We start from the raw sequence: 21151 nt of genomic DNA on the forward strand, positions 1-21151 counted from the left end.
GTCATGTGCAGGTCTGCTGACAATTTTTTTTTTTATTAATCCACCACCTGAGGTATGCAACGTCGTAAACAATGAGACACCAGTCAAAATGTAATTAATAATTGCAAAATCAGATCACCGAAGTTTTATCAAAGAATGAAGTGTGTATCCAAGTATCTCTTTCCCTTATAAGTGTGATTATCTCAAGGTAACATTTCCTTTGAAGATGATTATCAAAGTCCGTTTTTGTTCTTTTGTGGATGCAGAACATATCTTTCCCTTAGGAGAAATGAGATTGCCAGCTTACATCTTTTAATGCCATTTAAACTGAAAAGCAGTAAGGTTACTATGAAATGATCCACCTCCTTTGCATCTTAACCCTGGGGTGGCTCGGTTTCTATTTTCTGTTTAAAGTTCTGCTCAACCCCACTCCACTCCACGCCTCGCTCTCTTCCACCACCTCCCTATTTGTAAGAGCAACACAGTGTAACACTTCTTCCCATGTCTGGCTGCTTTTAAACTTGGCCCACGCTGGGTGCAGTGCTTGAAGTGAGCTTTACAAAATTATTTTAAAGTGAGCTGGGGCGGTTGCCACAGCAACCCACCCTGAGAGAAATCGAGGCTATAGATTAATCTACCCCACAAGATTATTCAACAGCACTGTATTTGTTCTTCATTCATTCAGAATATTCCCTCAATCCATATGCTTTTATAATGAACAAAAGATGTAAACTCAGATAATTTCAGAGATAATAGGGTATATATTCCAGGAGCACAATTTAGATGCTTTGTAAGTCACTGCAAAGAGCTGAAATGTACGTGATTCTTCCCAAAATCATTTAATTGCAAAAAAATATTTGCAAGGTAGGCACAGCTGACATACGAACTTTAAATAAAATGGTATGCCATTACTAAAATGGTGTTATACATATCAAGCAACGATTACAGAAAGCTTTTGTCACAGGTGTACCTGTAAGTACATAACACGGCAGAGCTTGCTCTCCAGGCTTTGCTTTTAACATTAAACTCAAAACAATAAATAGTACCTTGTAATATTAAATGCAATAAATATTAAACACTCACCACATACACCCTCTTTATTGTCAAAATCATCCGCCTCCAATGCTTTACTTAATCTTTCCCATAGTAGTTACTTCACAGTTTACAATTCTTGTTCGGCACCTTGGATGTTTAAAAGCACAAAAGTAGCGTGTTATTAAAATGCAAGCTTACAGTACTTAGATATATTTAAAGAGATTTATGAAACAATTTCTACGAAAAGAATACGAGCCTTCACTGATGTGCACTTAGGCCTAAAAGGGATGTCACTTGTAAGTAGCTTGACGTTTTCAGCACCTGTAATAAACTCCACCTGAATCCCACCTTGGGGAGGAGGCTACGCTGTCCATAAAATCACACAGCTATCGGCTTTGGGACAGTGCAGATCCTCTGGTCGCTACTTGGAAAATGACTCATCTTTTATGTGCATTTTGGAGCGCGCGGCTGTCCCGCTGTTAAACAAAACCCAGTTAAAAGTCCAGGCCAAACGTGAAAAGGCTAAAGCTGGGCATATTAATTTCTTCCCTCTCTTACGGGCAGAGGAAGGCGTTGCCTCGGGTGTGCCGCCAGGACGGCAGGGCAGGGTGGCACCGGGGGTGCCATTTTGTCACCAGAACGGCCGGTTTTCTGTGCACCTGTGGCTGTGGCCGGGGGCTCCCCGCCGGCACCCGGGCACACTCGGGCCTGGAGGGGCAACCACCCCCTGCCCCGACCCCTCGCGCCCCGGCAGCTCATTCCCTCGGGCCTCTGGTTATGTACTGACTTATTTGTTCCGGGGCGGGGGTCTCTGCGGCCCGGTGCTGCTGGCCGAAGGGCACCGCAGCGGCAGGTACGCCACCGCCCGCCATCTCCTCTGGCAGCGCGGCCCAAGGCGCGCCGCGCCCGCCCCCCCCTCTCCCCGTGGCACCGCCTGAGACCCCGGCAGCGGCAGCGGGGCTCGGCCCGGCCGCCCCGGCCCCTGCGCCGTGCGGGGAGGTAAGCTGCCACACGCGGCGTGGGGGCGGCCCCTGGGGGCGCTCGGCAGTGCCGGGGTGCAGCTGCTGCTGCTGCTGGTGCTGCTGCTGCCGCTGCTGCTGCAGCCGCCGCCTCCTCCCCGTTTCCGCGGGAAGGCGCCGAGGCGGGCCGGGGCTCGGTGTCAGCGCGGCCGGGCGGGTAACGCGAGAGCGGGTGGTCCCGGGGGGAGGGAGGCGGCGAAGCCGTAGCGGTGCCGCTGCGGTCGGAGAGGGGCAGCCAAAGCCCCGTGAGGCCGTGACAGCCTCAGGCGGGACGGGGGTGCAGGAGGTCCCAGCCAAGGGCTGGCGCTGGGAAAGGCTGGAAGCGAGCAGCAGCCCCAGCCCCGCCCCGGCTGCTCTGTCCCCACCGGGCCCCTGCGAAACCTTCCACAGGCTTAGCCCACCTCTCCGACCTTCGGGATAAATAAGTGTTACAGGTTTGGGAGGCCGCAGCACAGTCACCAGGTGCCACCAGGCCCCGGGGGTGCCAGCACGCCGCGGGAGGTGCAAGCCAACCATGGTGGCCAAGGGCCCGCGGGGCTGGGTAGGCCGCCGCTGCCCACCAGGCCGGGAGCCGGGGGTCTGCGGGGGTCTGCGGGGAGGGCTGCGGCGTGCAGGCCCCTAGCACTGAGCAGGGCTGGTAGGAGTTCAAGCAGCACATGGCTGACACTGAGCAGGGGCTGGTGGGAGGCTGCTGGGTGTTGGTGGCCACCCGTCAGCGGCCTTGTGGCCGTGGTGGCAAGGAGGGGGTAGCCATGCCTGGAAAGATAGCGTAAATTGTGTTTCTAGTCGCGATGGAGAGCTTGGATGTAGACTAATCTCTGGCATTATCTGTTACTTCCCAGGCTTTTGGGAAGTTGCTTTTTTAACACTCCCCACACTTTTTTTTTTTTCTTAAAAAAATGGGCTTTTTTGGTGCTTGTTGATTTTTTCAAGGGCCTTTGCAGGGGAGAGACTGACTGTGGAGGGAAAAAGGCTGCCAAATGCACTAAGTCAACAATGAAAAGGGGGTTTGTTTGTTTTGCTAAATTGATCCAGTTCTAGTAATCTGAAGTGTTTCATTGTTACAAAAGGCAGTTTCTGAAACTGTAGTTTGCAGGCTGGTATTGTCCTTTAAATGCCTCGTAAACAGTTGTCCAAAGTTTATTTTCATCTAAGAATTTTTTTTTTATGGTAATGTTTTGTTTCTTTTTTAACAGTTTTAAAACTAGAGAGAGGAGGTAACTTCATAGACAAATATGTTTTCTTTCAAAGATTAGATATTACTAAAATTGTCCTAAAAGTGTAAAGGCAGTATTTATTAATTTGTCAATGACAATGCAGATTGATACTAGAGTCAGATCTGGACCTTGTGATAACCACTCTTGTTTGCTACACACACTTTTTGGAAATAGGCTTGAGGTCTGTCATTTGTTTGAAAATTAGGCTGAATTTTCATCTGAAGGAGTTAACAGCTACAGAGATTTTGAATCTCATGCTTGGCATGGAACTGGGGTGCTGTGAAACTCCTGCACCACATCCAAAGTCTCCTAAAGTCTGTTGAAATCAAATGTATTCTGAGAGGTTGAGATGAGACCCTAAAATTGAAGCTTGGCCCTACATCAGTGGCCACCCAGATCCTATTCCTGCCTCAGAATTAATCTTTGCTTATGCTGTAACTCCAGTTCCTGTACCAGCCACTGTCTCTCAGTAAGATTTCAGATGTCTTCATCGTCCTATGGTAATGTTCCACCAAATCTACATATTTATATATACATGTATGTATTTTAGGGGGACAACACATGTAGTCAGTGTAACTGCAGGAAGAATTTAACCTACTAACCTTTCCTGTGTTGAGATTTAGGGACTCCAAAAATGTGAGTCTAGACTTGTGTTGAAGAAATGTATCAAGGGTTTTGTAGTTCTTTGGTGCTAGTCAGAAATCAGCAAGCAAAACTGTAGTGTCAGATAAACTTAAAAGCTCAGTAACTAGTAAACTGTAGTGTCAGATAAACTTAAAAGCTCAGTAACTAGTTTCAGTTCAGCCCCCTCCCCCCCAGTCTCTTCTGTCATAAAGTTAGGTGAAATTTCAAGCTAAATGGTTTTTTTTCCCTATGCAAAAATATAAAAATAGATAAAATATGAGCTTAGAGTGGAAATTTGGAATCAATTCTCCATCTTAATAGGGTTTAAGTGCAGGAATGTATTTGAAGAATAATTTTGGAAATGTTGTCATTTTCGTGAACTGCTGTTCACTAGTCTGATTATTCTGCATCCTCATATGCCTGAGAAACATTAGGGTTTTTTTCAAAAAGCAGGGCATTTGGTGGAAGTTTAATTTATCATATGGTTTTATACAACTGTGATTAAAGTCTACCTATATTATTGAACAGCCTTCACCCAAGAAATATGGTATCTTTACTGTTCAGATCGGTTGGTAATATGGAAGAGCCTGCCAGAGGGAGATGTCCTGCACTTCAGTCACTCTGAAGGGCCTGTGTCCAACCAAAGACTAAATCAGAGCAGCTGCGGGGACACTTGAATTTACAGAACGGATCTGGTAGGTTCCTGCTAACTGCAAAGTACAGCTCTGGGAGTCCCTGTCTTTAAAATCTTTTCTGCCTTCCAGTACCTCACACAACGCCTCTATAGTAGATGCAGGGAAAGATAACTGTGTATTTCACTGTTAATTTATGCAGCTTTAGAAGGTTTAAGCCTCTCCACCATTAGCTGGTCATTTCAAAAAGAGTTTCTGCTAGGACAGTTCTTCCTATTTCCCTCCAAGAAGAAAGGCTCCCAAAAGTTAAGTTTCAGAATTAGCATTTTAAGTAAGGACCACCTTTCTCATTACTGCGACCGCATTTGCTTGTCCATGTGATTGCCCTCAGCTGAATAAAGGGAATCTCCCTGTGATCCCGTTTCATTTTGGGAGAGGTTGGGGGGTGGTAGGAAGGTTTTTTTAGGCTGTGCATTCCTTCTCTTTTCCTGAAATGGAATTGCCTCACTAAGGTATTGTGATATTTTCAGATACTTTGCCAAAAAATGCACAACCCAAAACAAAAAATATGATTGCACCCCTGTGCTAATTGTGTGATACTCAAGCATTTGTCTGTCTTGCACTGCATGATGATGTGATACAGAAGCAGACAGCCATAGATGGCCAGAAAAGGCTTAATTAAGTATTCTGCAGCTGCTACAAATTAGATCAGCATCTGCATCTGTGTAGACAATGAGATTCATGGTAATTTTGAGGGCCAAGCAAAGCAGAGATTTGTTTTGGATAGGCCTCTAGCCACAATTCAAACAAAATTCAAACGAAACACGTTCTAAGGGTAGAAGAACATTGGTCAACTTCATCTCCTGTTGCTGAAGGCCACTATGGTGCCCTGTCCTGGCTACATATACCAATTCCAGTGTACCCCATGGAAAGCTGCTGTTACGGTACTCATGCTTTTTTGTTTGTTTGGGTTTTTTTTTGAGAAATGCAATTCTCAAAAGTTTTTCAGACTATACTTAGAGGTATATTTTCTCTAAGCACCCAGTTTTATGGCTGTTTCTCTGACAATTTGCCTTTATTTCAAATTGTGTACCACTTTCTGGAACCAGAGTTGGAGTAAATGATACGCACATTTTCAAGGTCAGTCATCCTGCATATTGTAACAGAGTATGCTGTATGATATTTGCAGCATAAATTGAGTAGAGAATACAACAGCAATAGACTAGTACATGGAATGAGGGGATAAAGGTATTGTTGGCAAACTTTTAAACAGATATGCTTGCATGCAGATACAAAGAAATAATAGGGTATTCTGTGGACATTTTGAGAAAGTGCCACTGGTTTTAGGTGTTTGGAAACTCCTCAGTACTAAATTGTTTTTCTTTCGCATATTAACAGCTCCAAACACAAGTATTGATCCATAAATGTGTCTTCTACCTGCTGCTGTAATACTAATATATCTATTATCAAAACAATAATTAATATAAAACGTTTATTAGATATTTTAGAGAGACCTTGTGAGGGCTGACAGCTCTTGTTGATAAGTGAAGACAACCTTGTAACCTCTGTGGCCATAAAATTTCATTGCACAATATTTGGGTCAGCTTTTAGATGTGCTTGGGCCACTTATGTTCGTCTATATTAAAACTTCCATGAGCCTCCAGCTGTGATGTCATTGGTTATAACTCTTCCCATGGAAGTACTTTAAAAAGTTGATATTACTGAGGTTAAAAGGGAAGTAAGCCTCAGAGGTTATGTTTGGATATGTACTTTGGTTTAGATGTATTTAATCTGAACTTACTGTTGCTGTGGTGTGATCTTTTTGGAGCGTCTTTGCACAGGTCCTGAGTGATAGAGACCGGTTTAAGTTCCCATTTCTGGTGTTAACGTTCTGCAAGGCTGCACGAATCAGACCAGCAAGATCTGATTTCAGCAGTGACTTTGCATAGCTACACTGACGTGGTTAAAGGAGAAGAAACCTGGTTGCTAAATCGAAGAAGTTTCTGAAACTGGGGGTTACTATTTTTGTCAGGCAAGTAAGGACCATGCAGAGACAATTTAAGTGCTTTACTAATTAATCAATTAATCTCCAATTAAATGTGTATTAAAACCTGTTGAACTGACCCACTGTGTCATTACCCTCTCCAGTTTTAAACTTTCGGTAACACTTAACTAGTTAAGTTACGGTGGCACTAGCTTTTAGATCTACCATAGTTGGAGGGTCTGTGCTGTAAAGCCCCTTTCTGCTAGCATCTCTGGACATGACCTAGTTGTCCTCTTGGCTGTGACTCAGACAAAGGAGCAACGGCTGGAGAACAGGTACATATCTGAAAGGGGGTTAAGAGATTTTCTAGCTCTTAAGTGAGAGTGAAGGGTCTCCTGGGGTCTAGGTGTTCAGGTAGGGTGAAGATGGGGCAAAAGGCATATGGGCAGAAATAATTTAAAAGGGACTGCTGCTAAGGGGAACAGACAAGTTAAGAATTTCTGGATTAAACTGAAATTCAATTCAACAAGGAGTTCCTTGCATTCTTTTTGCAGATTAAGCCCAGCAGTTTTGAAACTGTTTAAATAGTTTCTCCCAGGAACAAAGGAACAAGTGCTTTTTTGCCTTAAGTGAAAGCCAGTTCCCTCACATTTCTGAGGAGGAATACAAACCAAAATCTTATTTCAGTTAGGTTGTATGTGCCTAGGATCTAAAGTGCTATCAAAAGCATAGTGGTTGAGGATTGAATGGCTAATGAAGTCAGTTAGTGCAAGGACACATAATTAAATGGACAGCCATATCTTTCCAAGGGTAGGAACTATCTCCTGATACACAAGTAGATTATTTCAGTCTCTTCTATTTTTCTCCACATTAGTAGACTCTTCATTAATTTTTACAATTATTGCAGATGATATTAATTTGTTATTACCAAGCATTCTACTACAGTAATTTCAAGCTGAGGAGATGGATTGATACTGGGGAAAAGGCTATTTGCATATAGTTATATAGGATAGAGAGTATCCTGCTACCACTTGAGAAAGCAAAGAAGAAAGAATGCATGCTGCAGATATCTCTAGCAAGAACTATAGGAACCATTGATTTTGTATGCCTCTGTATTGTTATTGGTATAGCAATAAAAGAAAATAGAGAGAGATGAAAATGATTGGGGGAGAGAGCTCTTTTGCTTTTTAAAAAAAGCAAACCAAAACCAAAATGAAAGGTTTGTTTTGCTGAATTAATCATTAGCAGGTAGGTATCAGCTTTTAACATTTTTGCTGTGACAGATGTCATGTTTCAGGGTACAGTGCATCAGCTATGTTAACATTGGATTCATATGCTGTGAGCACAACTTTTAAGTATATGTGTAGAACTAGCATTCCTATGTATATATACTTATGAAGAAAGCAGTAACTGCTAGTTCATTCATTCTGTGCAGTTGTTTTATGTGCTTCCCAGCATACTAGTATACCTTAGTTTAGATCTGGATGTTTATCCTTTGTAAGCTCTATTTATTGAACTTAATTTGGAATCTGGTGCTTTTAGAGTATACGCGTAGAATGCACAGTTGCTTTTGTCTTTATTGAAAATTTCTTAAGTGGTACTTTAAGTACTTGCCTCATAACGCTAGTTGCTTTCAAAGGAACAAAATCCAGTTTGACTATGCAGTAAATTTTTAGCACTTTCCATTGGAGAAGACAACTCAGTTAAGAGCTTGTGTATCTGCACAGTGTGACAAGGGGCATGCTGCAAGGCCTGTCCATGTTACCTCGTTTATAGTGAACTGTACAGTGCAGCAGCGTTTTTGAAATGGGATAGCAGGGAGGAGCTGCGAGCAGTCGTGGGGAGTGGTAGGGCAATGCCAGGGGTGTCTTCACATGGGAATGGGCCACAGTGGGGTGCAGGGTGGGGAGTGGCTGCAGAGCTGTCCCTCTGCTGCCACTGCAATGGCTTAAGGGTGACAAAGACCCCAGGCGAGGCTGCGCTCAGTACATTGCCAGCAGACTGAATTCTCCTAACATGCGTGTGTTTGTTCAGGGAGGCAGTCTCACACCAATAACCAATGGATTTTGGAACAGCAAAAAAGAATTAATAAAAGCCCTTGAAGAAAGTTATATATATATATAGAGCAGAATAAGATTTTGCTTACTGTACCAAGAGAAAAATAATTATAAATTTAAAGTGTATGTGTATATGCTTATATATACATGTACATACAAACACTTTAGATACAAAGGTGTATATATATATACACACACACTTTAAATTTATAACAGAAACATAAAATGGAAAATCTGCATGTTTTAAATGCTCATATATGAAGCAGTATTTAAGGCAATTCATCCTACTTTCCCCCCCTAACTTTTATACTGCAGTTCATCGTCTTACCAAACTTTTAAATGCAACTTCATGGCCTTCAGTGGAAAGTGTACTGTTTTCACCAGCATAAGTGAAAGGAGAATAGACACAATATGTTTTGAAAATGCCATATAACGCTGTATGAAAAGCCTTGAATTAGCTTTTGAAGAACACAATACAGAGTCATTAAATTATGAGTTTTGCCAAAGCTTTGTGGTTAAATCCCATTTTATATTTACACACACTACGGAATAACTAATATAGATGTCTTCCTGACACTAAAGCTTGGATTTATTGGAAAAGACAAACGTGGTTGAAAGCTGAGCTAGACTGTAGCTTTTCAAAATAAAGAAGATAAAAAGATAGTTATAGAATAAACTGCCTTAGTTTACAAAACAAACAACAGAGCTCTTAGTTGATGGGGAATAGTTAGTAAAGAAATAAATGAGCGTACTGGCCATTTTAGGGCTGATTCTGTTTCTATCTGAAATAGTAGTAAAGTTTCCATTAATTAAATACAGTTTCCCTATTTCTTAACCTCTCAGTATTTCATTAATAATAGAAATATTTTAGAATTTCACTTAATGTACTTAAATGGGATGATGAGAAAACTGAGAAACAAAAAGACCAGTAAAGGGCCCTTATTTGAATTTAATGGTATACGTTATCTAGTGTGTAATCTCTACCTTTTGCAACATTAAACAATATTTTTCTAGAAAAGTAAAACATTCTGTACTGAAGTTTTATTTACAAAATACTTTTTCCCCCAAATTCAGTGAAATGCAGACTGACATAATTGGAATTTCATTAAATTATCCAGGAGTTTGTCACATTAATTACTACTTCTGAGCCTTTAAACTCAATACAGTAAAATGGTAATGAATGTACAGTATACAGAACTAAAGATTCTAAACCAAAGGCTATATGTTTTTCTTGGTTAGTGCAGCATGTAGAATGTCTAGTTAACTCCTAGGAACTGCCATTCCTATTTACTGTCTTCAGATTTAACAGTGCTTGGGTTTAATGACTCTATAGGGGATTTGGTTTCCATACATTACAAATGTTATGCATGAAACAGCAATGTTTTACAGGCATTTCTTGTTTAATAGCAGCTCTAGTTTTGCGGGTTTTGTTTTGTTTTACATTTCATACTTCATCCGAGAAAGTATCTTTCTTATTTGGAGGTTTACTTTATGCTCTGACTAGCTGTGCTTTATTCTACTGCTCTTTTAGTCTCACATACAGTAGGATATTCTTATAGCAAACAAGATTGTGATTATTTTCATATAGCACATTCCAGAAACAAAAATAATCTCTGCTGTGCTTCTCTTGTCTCCCAAAATGAAGAAAACAGATGAGGATTAAGGCCTGATCTACCTCTGCTGAGGTTGGAGTTCCCTGTCAGCTGTACCAGTCCCACACCAAGCAGCCTAGCTGAAAAAAAAATCACAGAACAGGGTTGTTTGAAAGGGCTTCAGGTGTTATTTAGCCTAATCTTAGGCTATCCATTGCTGATAAATCATTCATTTTGGCATACTGGGAATACTGAGTACAGAAATAGTTCAACTGTATATTGACATATGATTCCTTTCTTTGTCCCATTAGTGTCTTCTATGGTGTGCATGTGGATTGTGAATATGGAATCTGTTTACTTGAAAAGAATCATGGTCAAATTTTCTGTCTGTTTACTTGCTTAAATAAATGTTTTCAATTTAACACAACAATTTGTAATGAATACTGTGAAACAAAGTTAAAAGAATGAGTTCTTGAAATAGAAATCATAATAAAAATGCTTTTCTCCCCTCCAAAATATTTATTTTAACATGTGGTCACATTTTCCTACATTTTCACATTAATTGAAAACTTATTGTTCTAGAAAAATAAATCCTTTTTTTCCCCTTCGTCTAGTTTCCCAGCTCTTACACAAATTAAAGAATACACACACGGGCATAATTTGTGGTTTTAAAATAAGGCAAGTTGTGTAAATTTATGATTTCTTTAAAAAGCATCATGCCCAGCAGTGCTCTCATGTAGCCTCTGTTTTGTAATTTACCTTTTCACTTTAGTGAAAGGCAACAGTTTTTTGTGATAATCCTTTGATTACCAAGTCTTGTAAAATGTTCTAAACCCTGTTAATTTCACTCCCATATTTATCACAAAGTAATCTTATGCTGATGTTTAGAAGGAGTTTGTAAGGCTCTGGAATGTCTGCTGAAGCTCCAAATACCAGAAACAGTCTACAGACACCACATCCTTTCTATTTATTTGGAAATTACGAGGATAACTTTTTTATTTTGAAGGAGGCAGACGGGGGCGGAGGAGAGGCACCGAGTACACCCCCAGTGCTGTCTGGATTCGGATGTTCTTGTATGTAATCCTCTATGTTCTTTCCATTTAGATTCATAGAAATAGTTTGAAAGAAACTGACTATAAATATCCAGTCACTTTCAAGAAACTTTTCTTGGCAACAGTAGCTAAAATCAAGCACCGTATCAAATAAAATGCAAAGCATGCTACAAAGCTTATCTGCTTTCTCTTGAAGAAAGCTTTGTAAGCGTAGCCATGAGCCTGGAGCCCAATCACCCAGTGCCGTGGCAAGCAGAGCAACTTCCAAAGACTTAAAAATCATTTTTTAATCGTTTTCTCTGTTAAAACTCACCAGTGCCCTTCTTCTGCTTCTCCAGGAAGTTGTACCCGTCAGCACCTGCTGAGGGCTTCGTTGATCAAACTGGCAGGTAAAAAAATTCCTGTAGAATAAAGCCAGACCAGCTGGCTTTGAAGAGAAACCCCCCAGTTTGGGTTGTGTTTGTCTCACTCACCCTCTGCTCCGCAGCCCTGGGCTTTTTCTCCTTTGGATGTTGACCTGTAGGCTGCGTGATGCGGGTGCACAAGTGTCTGGCAGGCCAAGGTGCACCTGCTTCTGTCACTCCCGAGTAAATTTAGCTGTAAAAGGTATCACTGACAAGCAGACCTTTGTCAGCACTGGCAAATGAACACAGCATTGCCGTCCCCCTTCCAAGTACGCTTGCGAGTTCAAATGGAAAATAGCAAATCGGTCATCTTATCCAGGAATCGCTTCTTTGAGAAGAAGGAAGGCCAAATTGCTTGTACGTGGCAAAAAACTTTCCTCCTTTACATAGATGTTAAAATTACAGTATTCCTGGAATAATCTCTGAACAAGATGGGTTTTTGTTCTATTAATTGTGGCTGGAAGGAAACTTTTTTTTTAATGGAAATACAGCACACACATATTTCAATTCAGGTTATTAAATTGTGTTAAGTATTAAAGTTGATGGCCTTTCTTTTCACTAACTCATTGTGCTTTTTTATCCAAAGAAATATTAGAAGACTAAAACCTCTCAAATAGGAGGTATTAATCTCATTCCCAAAATTAGAAAGCATGCAGTGTTGAGAGACTGGATGTCAAAATTACGTGTTCGTAGCACTTATGCAGTGGGAATCTAGGAACCAACTACTTTTAAAATGGGAGCTAAAGTAAATGGAGACTTTTCTGAGAGAAGCGATCAAAACTTGGTGTTCTTGTCCTTATTGGATTCAGGTAAGGGTATTTATCATTTATATCTGCCCCTTGCTTTTTTTATTTTTTTCCCTCCTTCCTGGAAGTGGCTTCTGGTGGTTGAAATACATGTAATTTGCATCAGTATGTCTTGCAGAGTTAATAAAAAAAGTCACGAACATAGATTTGCCAGGATTGGTAGTAACATACCCAGATACTCCATTTTCTGCTTGAAAACTATGCCATAAACTCAAAACAACTTTTAAGGGAAAATTTCAAAACTGTGTACTTTACAACAATATACTTTTTAAAAAGAGCAAAATGTTCCTTCTAAAAAAGTAATGGGGAAAAAGTGTGGGTCAGGAGCTCTTTGTAAAATAAACAAGGTTCCTATTTACTTGCTTGTATAAACAACCACTCACTAAGCTGTATGTCTCTGCAGGGGCACCCCTTCAGATAAAAACATGGACCTGATTGGCATCATCCCGTATCCATGGAAACGTTTTAAGTACCTCTCTCTCAAAACATACTTCTCTTATTCAGGGTTTAAAAGCCAAATACCAAGTAAGTGTTTTTATTCAATAATTACACAGGAGGTACTTTGTGGAAGCTTGGATCTTGGCGTTTGTATCTGTCGTAATAAAGAACCAGGTTTTTTATCATATTTGATAAAATCGTGTTTCATTTCAAGCCTCCTATCAGCTGTCATTCTCAGATTAAAAACAACATTCAAAATGTCCTGATGAATGAAAATTCTGAAATTTTTGATGATCCATTACTGTTTGAAGAACAGTGATCATAGTTCATATTACCATGAGACTTAGGCACAGCTCTTAATTGCATTAAGCTAGTCTGTTTTTCTGTCTTTCTGAAAAAGGATTAGGAAAAATACTAAGAAATCAGACTACTTTCTTTTGGCAGCAGCCATACCCACCTGTATCGCTGTTTAGTGGGCCACAGAAGTTAAGAGCTTAACAGTCATTTTGAAACCAAACCAAAAGACTTGAGGATAAAGGAGATGCTTTAGCACAGAAGTAAGTCAAATGCAAAATAATAATTTTCCTATTGTCTGCCCCACTACTTAGTTAAAATATCAAAGCAAAGAACTAACAGAAATAAGGGATTTTCTGTCTCCATTTTTCCATGCAGAGAAAGAAGCATAGTCATGAACCACATTTATTTTAAAAACTGTCATTCTGAAGAAGATCCTTTGCAGATCAAATGTAGTTATGTCAAAGTTGCCTTGGCTCAAATTCAAAACTCTTTCAGAATTCCACCTATTAACTGGTACAACTGATGCACACTTCCAGTGTAGTTTGATTTACAAAGTATGAAAACGAGTGATTGCTATCCATGAGTTAACGTACTGTATGTATTTTTAAAAAATCCTGTCTTAATTTTGTTGAGGGAAAACATTTTCTTCACCTGGGCTAGGCTGGAACACTGGAATGCCTTGCTAATTACAATTGCTATCAGAAAAACACATTTCTGTCTAGAGAGAGATGCAGTAATTCTCGCTGAAATCCAACTGGTTTAGAGTTTTGGTTTGCTACATTTGTATCTCTACATATTATTTTCATTTACTGCTGTTACTGTTTTTATTTGCCACCTTTTCTTGACAGCCCAGTCCCTGCTGAGTGCAGATGGCACAAATACTCTCTCCACTGATTAGGTTGGAATGGCCTTTTTAGAAACTCTGTCAAACTTTGCTATCTAATGAAACTTGTTACCTTTTCACACGCTAGCTTCTCCCTGTCAGGCTTATGCCTTTATTTATGTCTATGCCTTTACAAATGTGTAAAGCTTTTGTTTAAGAACTGTGATTATGGTGTGGACCAGTTGAACATGCTTGACTCTCTGCAGAAGAATCAGTGGGTAATCTGCCTGTGGTCTGGCCCATTCGTTCTGCAGATTGCCACATGAGACCTCGGATTGTGATTGCTCTCAAGAACTTTCACTCTGAGCCAACTAAGCATATCAGAGAGGTGAAACTTTCAGCCTCCGTGGAAGGATGCAGCACACATGACAATTTTGTACATTTCCCTTCTATCATGTGCCTGTCCTTGCTACAAGGTCGAGGTTGCTGGGGTGCTAACTGGGGAAGTAGAAAGAGAGACTAGTCTCAGCTCAGCCTGCTGTGCATTCAGTGTGGCGTGGACAAGGAAGCTCTGACCTTGTTCATCATCCTGAACAAATAAAATTTCAGTTTCGTACTTGAGTGGCAGGATTACTCAGGTGCACTGCAAAATACAGTGAAGGCTGGGCCTGACACTGCCATGCTGAAATGGGGGAAACAAGATTTGCCCTGTTGCCACTATGTAAGGGGCAAAAATGTGATTCTTCCTAGCCGCAGATCTCAGGGAAAGAAAGGGATGAGGGGAATTGGTAGTGGTATCACTTGGGCACAGAAATCTTCATCTAAGTAATATGTTCTCAGCTTTATGATTTTTAGCTTTTTAATCCAAGATGTCTTTTTTTCTAGCATTTGTTAAAGAATCACTTCCAAAATGCTAGAAAGTCAGCCTGAGCATATTGCAGATAAAATCTGTCTCCCTTCTCCATCACGTAAAATAGAGATACAACATTTGGCCTATATTCAGTTTTTCAGGTGCTAAAAAGCTATGACAAAAATGCACAGATCGTATGATAATGGGCATATTATACAACTCTAGATCATCATATGCCCAGCTTATTATTACTATTTTAGTTTTCCTCAGGCCACTTTTATAGCACCATCAACTTACATGTACTTCACAAACATAAAGGCTCATTGCATGCTCTTTGAATTTATGGATCAAATACAATAAATAAGCAGGGAAAAAACCCAGGAAAACATTTAAGAATGTGGCAAACGTATAAGGAGAGGAGTATGGCTGTAAAAAGAAAAGTGAACTGAGTTGTTTGAAGGCTTTTAAAGATCAGCATCAGACTAAAATGTAGACAAGGAATTCTCTAAGGAGCACCTCATGTTATTTTGGAGCCATCAGAACGAAAACAGGACCTAAATTCTGACTCTTCTATACTTGAAACACACCCAGCTGAAAAGGACCGAGGAAAAAACATGACTGACTAAAAAGCAGCTGCATTTGGAGAACTTGCGCACAACAAAGATGCCTCAAATTTGGGCTTGAAAAGGGGTGGGAAAGCTGAAAACGGAGCATCTGCTTCCACTGGTAAGAGCAGACAGCTGCCAGGAGGGAAATACATAGTTACAATAGCAGTGTGATCCTGTGAAACCCCCCATTCATAAATGTACCCAAATATGTGCATACAGCACTAAACATACGTACGAGAAGTTGCATGTGGCCTTCCCTGCACTATTGTGCAGTCTGTGAGCAGAAGGGATGTAAACATGCATTTGGCAAGCGAGAGGGAGGGCACTGTTATGTCAGTTTTCCTAATACAGAAGGGGAGCTGGGATTTTTTTCCCAAAGAGAAAGTAAATTTTGAGTTAGACAACAGAGGTGCTGTAGGAAAAAGGCAAGTTTAGCTGCAGTATTCTGAACAGTTTTGAGGGAAGGGCGTAGGGCAGGTTTAAGGTCAATAAGGTGAGATGTCTGTCCGGTTAAGTGGCTGTTAGCGGTGGTAGGGAGCCACATTTCAAAGTATAAGAACTTTATTTAGGAATTAAATTGCACAATAAAAGTTTGGAAATGTGTAGGTCCCTAAGTTAGGAAAGAATATGGACTAAATACAGAGTGAGGCAGGAGGTATAGAAGGAATCAGAAGAAAGAGAGGGTGTTTAAGCAGGAATAATTCTGCTTGTGGCAATGGCTGTTCGTAGCCAGAGGGAGATGCATGCTGTGTTGCCGAAACAGTCAGATTTGGTATAAATGCAGCTGAAGGCAGTGAAAAAGATAATTATAGAATCATGGAATTCCAGGTTGGAAAGGACCTCAAGGATCGTCTGGTCCAACCTTGGCAGAGTGGGGAAGACAGAAAATCTGCTTTTCCATTTTTTATGTCCTAAGATGAGAGCAACTTTTCAAAAAGGAGAATTAAAACCACTGAAAGGGAAGGGGAGGCAGGTGAATGAGAGAAAAAAGTCTGACCTTGCAGTGAGTTACTGGTTCTGCTGAACTACTGTGCTTGAGAGAGCTCTATACACACACCTATACAAGAACTTCAAATGCCCCTACCTCTAGGTTTTATTTAAAAGATTTAAAAGAATCAGTGGGGAGAAGTTGCTAATGTGGGCAGAGGAAGTAATTTCTGACACATGCAAGAATACTGGGTAGCCAGTCTGCTTGCGTAATACGGAATGCAAAGGGTACAGGCAGGAGGGGTGAGATGGCGTGGTAGGGCACAGACTGGGCGTCTGGTGGAGAGCAGCCTTGGTGCAGCTCAGCGCAGGCTGTAGCGCTGCCTCTGTCACACGGTGTTCGTGTGCGGGTGTTGGATGACGGGCTGGTTCCATAGGAAGCCCTGTTCTAGGATCTACAGATACCTAACTGGCTACAAACCTGTCTTCCTAGATTTTGTTGGAGTTAAAAAAGCAAAAAGTGGTTCTGGGATATGTGTGAATAGATCTATACCATGGCACCGAAGGAGTGAGCAGCTGCAGTCTGTGGGAACTTAGGTACGTATATGCCATTAATTTAAATGCGCTCCAGGATTCTGTCAACAGAGGAAAGAGGAGAGCTTCCCCAGGAATGTTTACTGCAGAACAGTTACACTGATTATAAGTTACTTTAAAGTAATAAATTAATAGTGACCTTCTCTGCCAAAGTATGATTTATTACAGACTGATCTGCTGTTTTGTATAACTGTTTTACATACTAATTGCCAGTATAGTTGCCTGAGAATTGAAGTATAAATGTGATAGGGAATGATTCATAGACAGTATCTAAAAGCAAACCCGAAAACCTCAAAATGTTACAAGCTTTTAGAATTAAAACATTTTAGTGCAAATCAGCAATATGGTGTATTGTCAAATTAATTATTTGAAAAGAAGTATTTATAATAAACATTGGAAAAGATCAGCGGAATAAAGGGTTTCATGAGGCATTCCTAGTTTCATGTAAAAATGATTCAGCTCTTGTTCCTGCAGACCATTTTTTATATTTTGCTGTGGTCTCCCAAACTCCTGCAAGCTCCAGGTTTATGAATATGTCCTGTTCAATAGGTAAGAGGTTTACTTTGCACTTGTCCTGGTGTCCACAAAAGGTGCTTGCTAATAAACCGGTAAATGGGCCTCCTTCGTGTTTTAAGCCTTTCATACTACGTGAATAGTTGATCTGAAAACTATTATTTTAAGTGGATCTGGTACCACAGCCATATGCAATGTTGCCTAACATTTGTCATTAAGATTTTTCATTGTGAGTTGCAAAATTTCAACTATTAAGTTTTAAAGGTATCCTTTTTGTGTATGTGCTTTATCCTGGATTTTCTAGAGTGATTCAGCAGTTACTTGAACAGGAGGAGCGGTATTCTAGACTACATATGTTAAGAAAATGTGTGAAGTTGTTTAACTGGGCATCTCTAACAACCTACAGAGTTTGTAATAATGGAAGAAGTTCAGGGGCAGTCTTGGGAATGTACCTGCCGCCTGCTCAGATAGCATATCTGCCAAAGTGAAATTCGCCAGGAAAATACCGGGTCGTGTGTGCTTGTCTGAGGCTTCAGTTGGGAATCTGGCACCAAAGAGGGGGAGGAAGTGATTAAAAGCTGTTGGCATGCCTGTATGCCAACTTAGAGCTGCATGGCAACTGATTCTGACATTTGTGATATTTTAAGCGCTGGACTTAATATTTATTATCACAGAATCTGAGGGCTTATGGAGGTGCATGCTAAAGTCTGTATGTTTTGCATTGTGTACAGATATGTCGGCTGTTGTCCACTCCTTACCTGCTCAGTCTCAATTCCTAGTGCAAAAGGGTGACTATACAGGTTCTTTCTCTCTTTACTCCATTTTCCTGCTCCATGGAATGATGTAGGGAACTAACCTCACCTGGACTTATTCTCTTTGTCCCACCCTCCCAGCTTTTAGTATGGCTGCAAGCATTATCCAGCCTTCCAACTAGCAGGCAGAAAAAAATATAGCAGAATTCATTCTGAAGAACTGAGTTTTGCACTAGCCGCTTACATGTACAAAAATGTAATTCTAATCCTCTGTTGTTTTTTGGCATTAATGTACCGTATTCATTGAGACTGAGAAAAAACTGCTGCCTCTAAGAGCCACTGATTTGGACAATTATCCAAAATCAGATTATAATAAATGGCAGTCTTAGGAATGTTGATTAACCTCTAAATAAATATTACTTTGGAAAAACCCTGTCAAATGCATTAATGATAAGTTGTGAAGTAGTAGTAATTGCAGGCATGGCATTATAGATAACGTAGTTAATTGATACCACCCTCTCAAACATGTATAGTACATCAGCTGCCATGAAGCTGGAGTGATTATAATAGTATTTACAACAGTTGAAATAGATAAGATATGTAAAATAGAAACTTAGGGTGCTTACTACGATCCTCTCACTTGGTCATTTAATGACTTTGGGCAAGTATTGCTTGGACATTAATGCTTCCAGCTTTCTGATGAGGTAAGTATGTACTGAGCTGCTCTAATTAGATTTTATGTGAATGTCATATGGTCCAGGATGAAGACTGTAATTAGTCCAGACAGTCTGCACAGGATGAAGTCATGAGTCAGGTCCAGGGACGACCCGGAGAGCAGTCAGGAGCAGGAGGAGGTGGGCCAGGGACAAAGCATGGGTCTTTTGTCCATCCAGGGGACAGGGCAAAGATGGGACTGGTGACAAAGCTCTGGCAAAGCAGAGGTCTATCCAGGAGACAGCAATCCACAGCAGAGGTCTACTGTCCATCCAGAGACTACTGCACTTAAAACATAGCTCTAGTTAATTAAGGCCCTGGGCTGAGCTTAAATGGAGCTCCTGGGTCTAGGGGCATGGGTGTCCCTGGGGGAAGCTTATCAGGGCCATTACACCCTGTCTGGGTGTTCAGGGCCTTGGCAGGTCCTTCCTTTCCCTTATCAATGCTTGCAGTCATAGGATTCACAAAATGGGTCTGCCTAGGTCACCTTTTCTTGGGATGGTCCTGCAGAGCTGTTTGGATGAGTTCATGCTGAGATTACAAATGGAAGTGGAAAACGTGTCCTTGTCTAGCAGATGTGTTTGTAGAAATGCAATACAGATTATATAGATGCAGACTCTAGGGAAGAATGCCTTGGCTTCGTTTTTTGGGTTGCTTTTTTTTTTTTTTTTCAGGAATGACACACATTTGATGAAGAGTCCTCTTCATGGCAGCATGGCAGCAACCACAGTGCAGCCACAACTTCTGTGTCTTGGCCCGGCCCGTAACTTGGTATGACTCCTAGTGTAGAGCAGCCATGGGCAGTGGAGTGAGAAGAAAGCTATCAAGTACAGATTATATCTGCTGAGGTATGGCTTGGACGTACTTGCTTCTGTCACAGATGAATCAGGGAGGACAGAGTGATGGATTTGACCCACTTGGTCCAGCAAATGCAGACTTAGAGCTACTGAAGACATGTAAGCATAGTTTTGAGAGCTTCAGGGCTCCATTCTCTATCCCTGAAATGACAGGTTATGAAATATAATGGGACATCCTTTTCAGGAAAGGAGTAACTGCAGCTTAGCTTCCTCTTGTAAACGTTCTGGGCAAAGGCTACGGGTGTAGCTGCTTGAGAAAGGGAGTTGGAATGTTGTCGGGAAAATAAGGATGAAACTAAAACTTCAGGCTATAGAATATGCTTTTTAAATGCTGGTTTTTGAGGAAGAGTTTGTGGGTTAATGCAATTACTTCGCTGGGTGATTCTGCCAACTTAAGCCAGCTTACTTATAATATAAAATAGGGAGATCAATTTATGACCCTGTAGTTAGGGGTAGCCCTTGTCCATTTTCAAATGAAAACTAACAGTCTTGAAAATTCCACTATTCTAGTAAGGCCAAAATACCACTATTTAGCTCATAAGTATAGTCAAAATACCGTGAAATGAGCCCAAGTCCTGTAATTTCCCTTGGTTGCCTTTTTTTTTACTGATTTACTGATTTTTTACTGTGTATAAAAGCAGTTCATAATTTGAAATTTTTTGTTTGTTTGTTTGTTTGTTTTTTAATTTCATAACGAATTTATTCAGGTAAAAGTTATCTTGCTTCTGAACACTCTCACTCCACCACTCCCTGCCGAATAGCAGAAAAGCCAACATCTCCAGAAGGAAGCGAAGTGGAGCTGTTCTACGTACACTCATGTGTTCTTACCACTTTTGTCAATTATATGAGTTTGTTTTCCATATTAAAGCCGGCATGAAGGACTACTTTACAGTGAATAAAGTATTCAGTCTTAAGTGCTAAGAACAATTTTTTAAGCTGAAGTTTTTCTTCTGAGAGTTGTCCAAGGTTTCATTCCATGACTTCTTCCTAAAGCTACGGCTATATAAATCAGACCAGAAGCATACCTGTTTACACAGCTGTGCCAGGGGAATGGTGCAGGAACTTCACCTTGCCAAGGGAAGGATTGCACTCTGGCAAGGATCAACTCCCTCTCTCGTTCCTAACTTCTTTCTCAAGGTTGATGAGTAATAAATTGTGTCCTAAGAGCAGAAAATGGTGCAAATGCCCCTGACTGATCAACTGTGACTTTTGTAGCTGACCGACGAGTAAACCTCAAGGGAAGGTAAGTTTTTTTCTTGTCTTTTAGTTTTTGTGAGGACAAGGAGACAGCCTGTCATTTCTTTGGGAATGCTTGAACATAAGATTACTAATAGGAAACATTATGCACAATTCCATCTATATTTTCCCAGTCATTTT

The 21151-nt window shown here is 40.8% G+C and overlaps 2 long non-coding RNA genes across 16 annotated transcripts in view; one reads left to right on the forward strand and one right to left on the reverse strand.

Moving 5' to 3' along the window:
- On the reverse strand, nucleotides 1-1867 carry LOC119141576. The gene is made up of 3 exons (XR_005101976.1): nucleotides 1798-1867; nucleotides 1063-1161; nucleotides 1-258 (listed from the first exon to the last, which is right to left on the reverse strand). It is a non-coding gene; the product is annotated as an uncharacterized LOC119141576 (long non-coding RNA).
- Nucleotides 1180-21151, forward strand: part of LOC119141575 — a 27219-nt gene continuing 7247 nt past the window's right edge. For 2 of the 15 annotated variants that reach the window (XR_005101971.1, XR_005101961.1), the window contains exons 1-5: nucleotides 8710-12926; nucleotides 13240-15535; nucleotides 16838-16941; nucleotides 19592-19765; nucleotides 20482-21017. This is a non-coding gene — a long non-coding RNA (uncharacterized LOC119141575). Of the gene's footprint in view, nucleotides 2014-2045; nucleotides 2191-4438; nucleotides 4570-8709; nucleotides 12927-13239; nucleotides 15536-16837; nucleotides 16942-19591; nucleotides 19766-20481; nucleotides 21018-21151 lie in introns of those variants that run through there. The other 13 variants (XR_005101963.1, XR_005101964.1, XR_005101973.1 and 10 more) reach the window with 13 other exon arrangements.

This window comes from Falco rusticolus, chromosome Z (genome assembly GCF_015220075.1).
Source record: "Falco rusticolus isolate bFalRus1 chromosome Z, bFalRus1.pri, whole genome shotgun sequence".
NCBI classification, from domain to species: domain Eukaryota; kingdom Metazoa; phylum Chordata; class Aves; order Falconiformes; family Falconidae; genus Falco; species Falco rusticolus.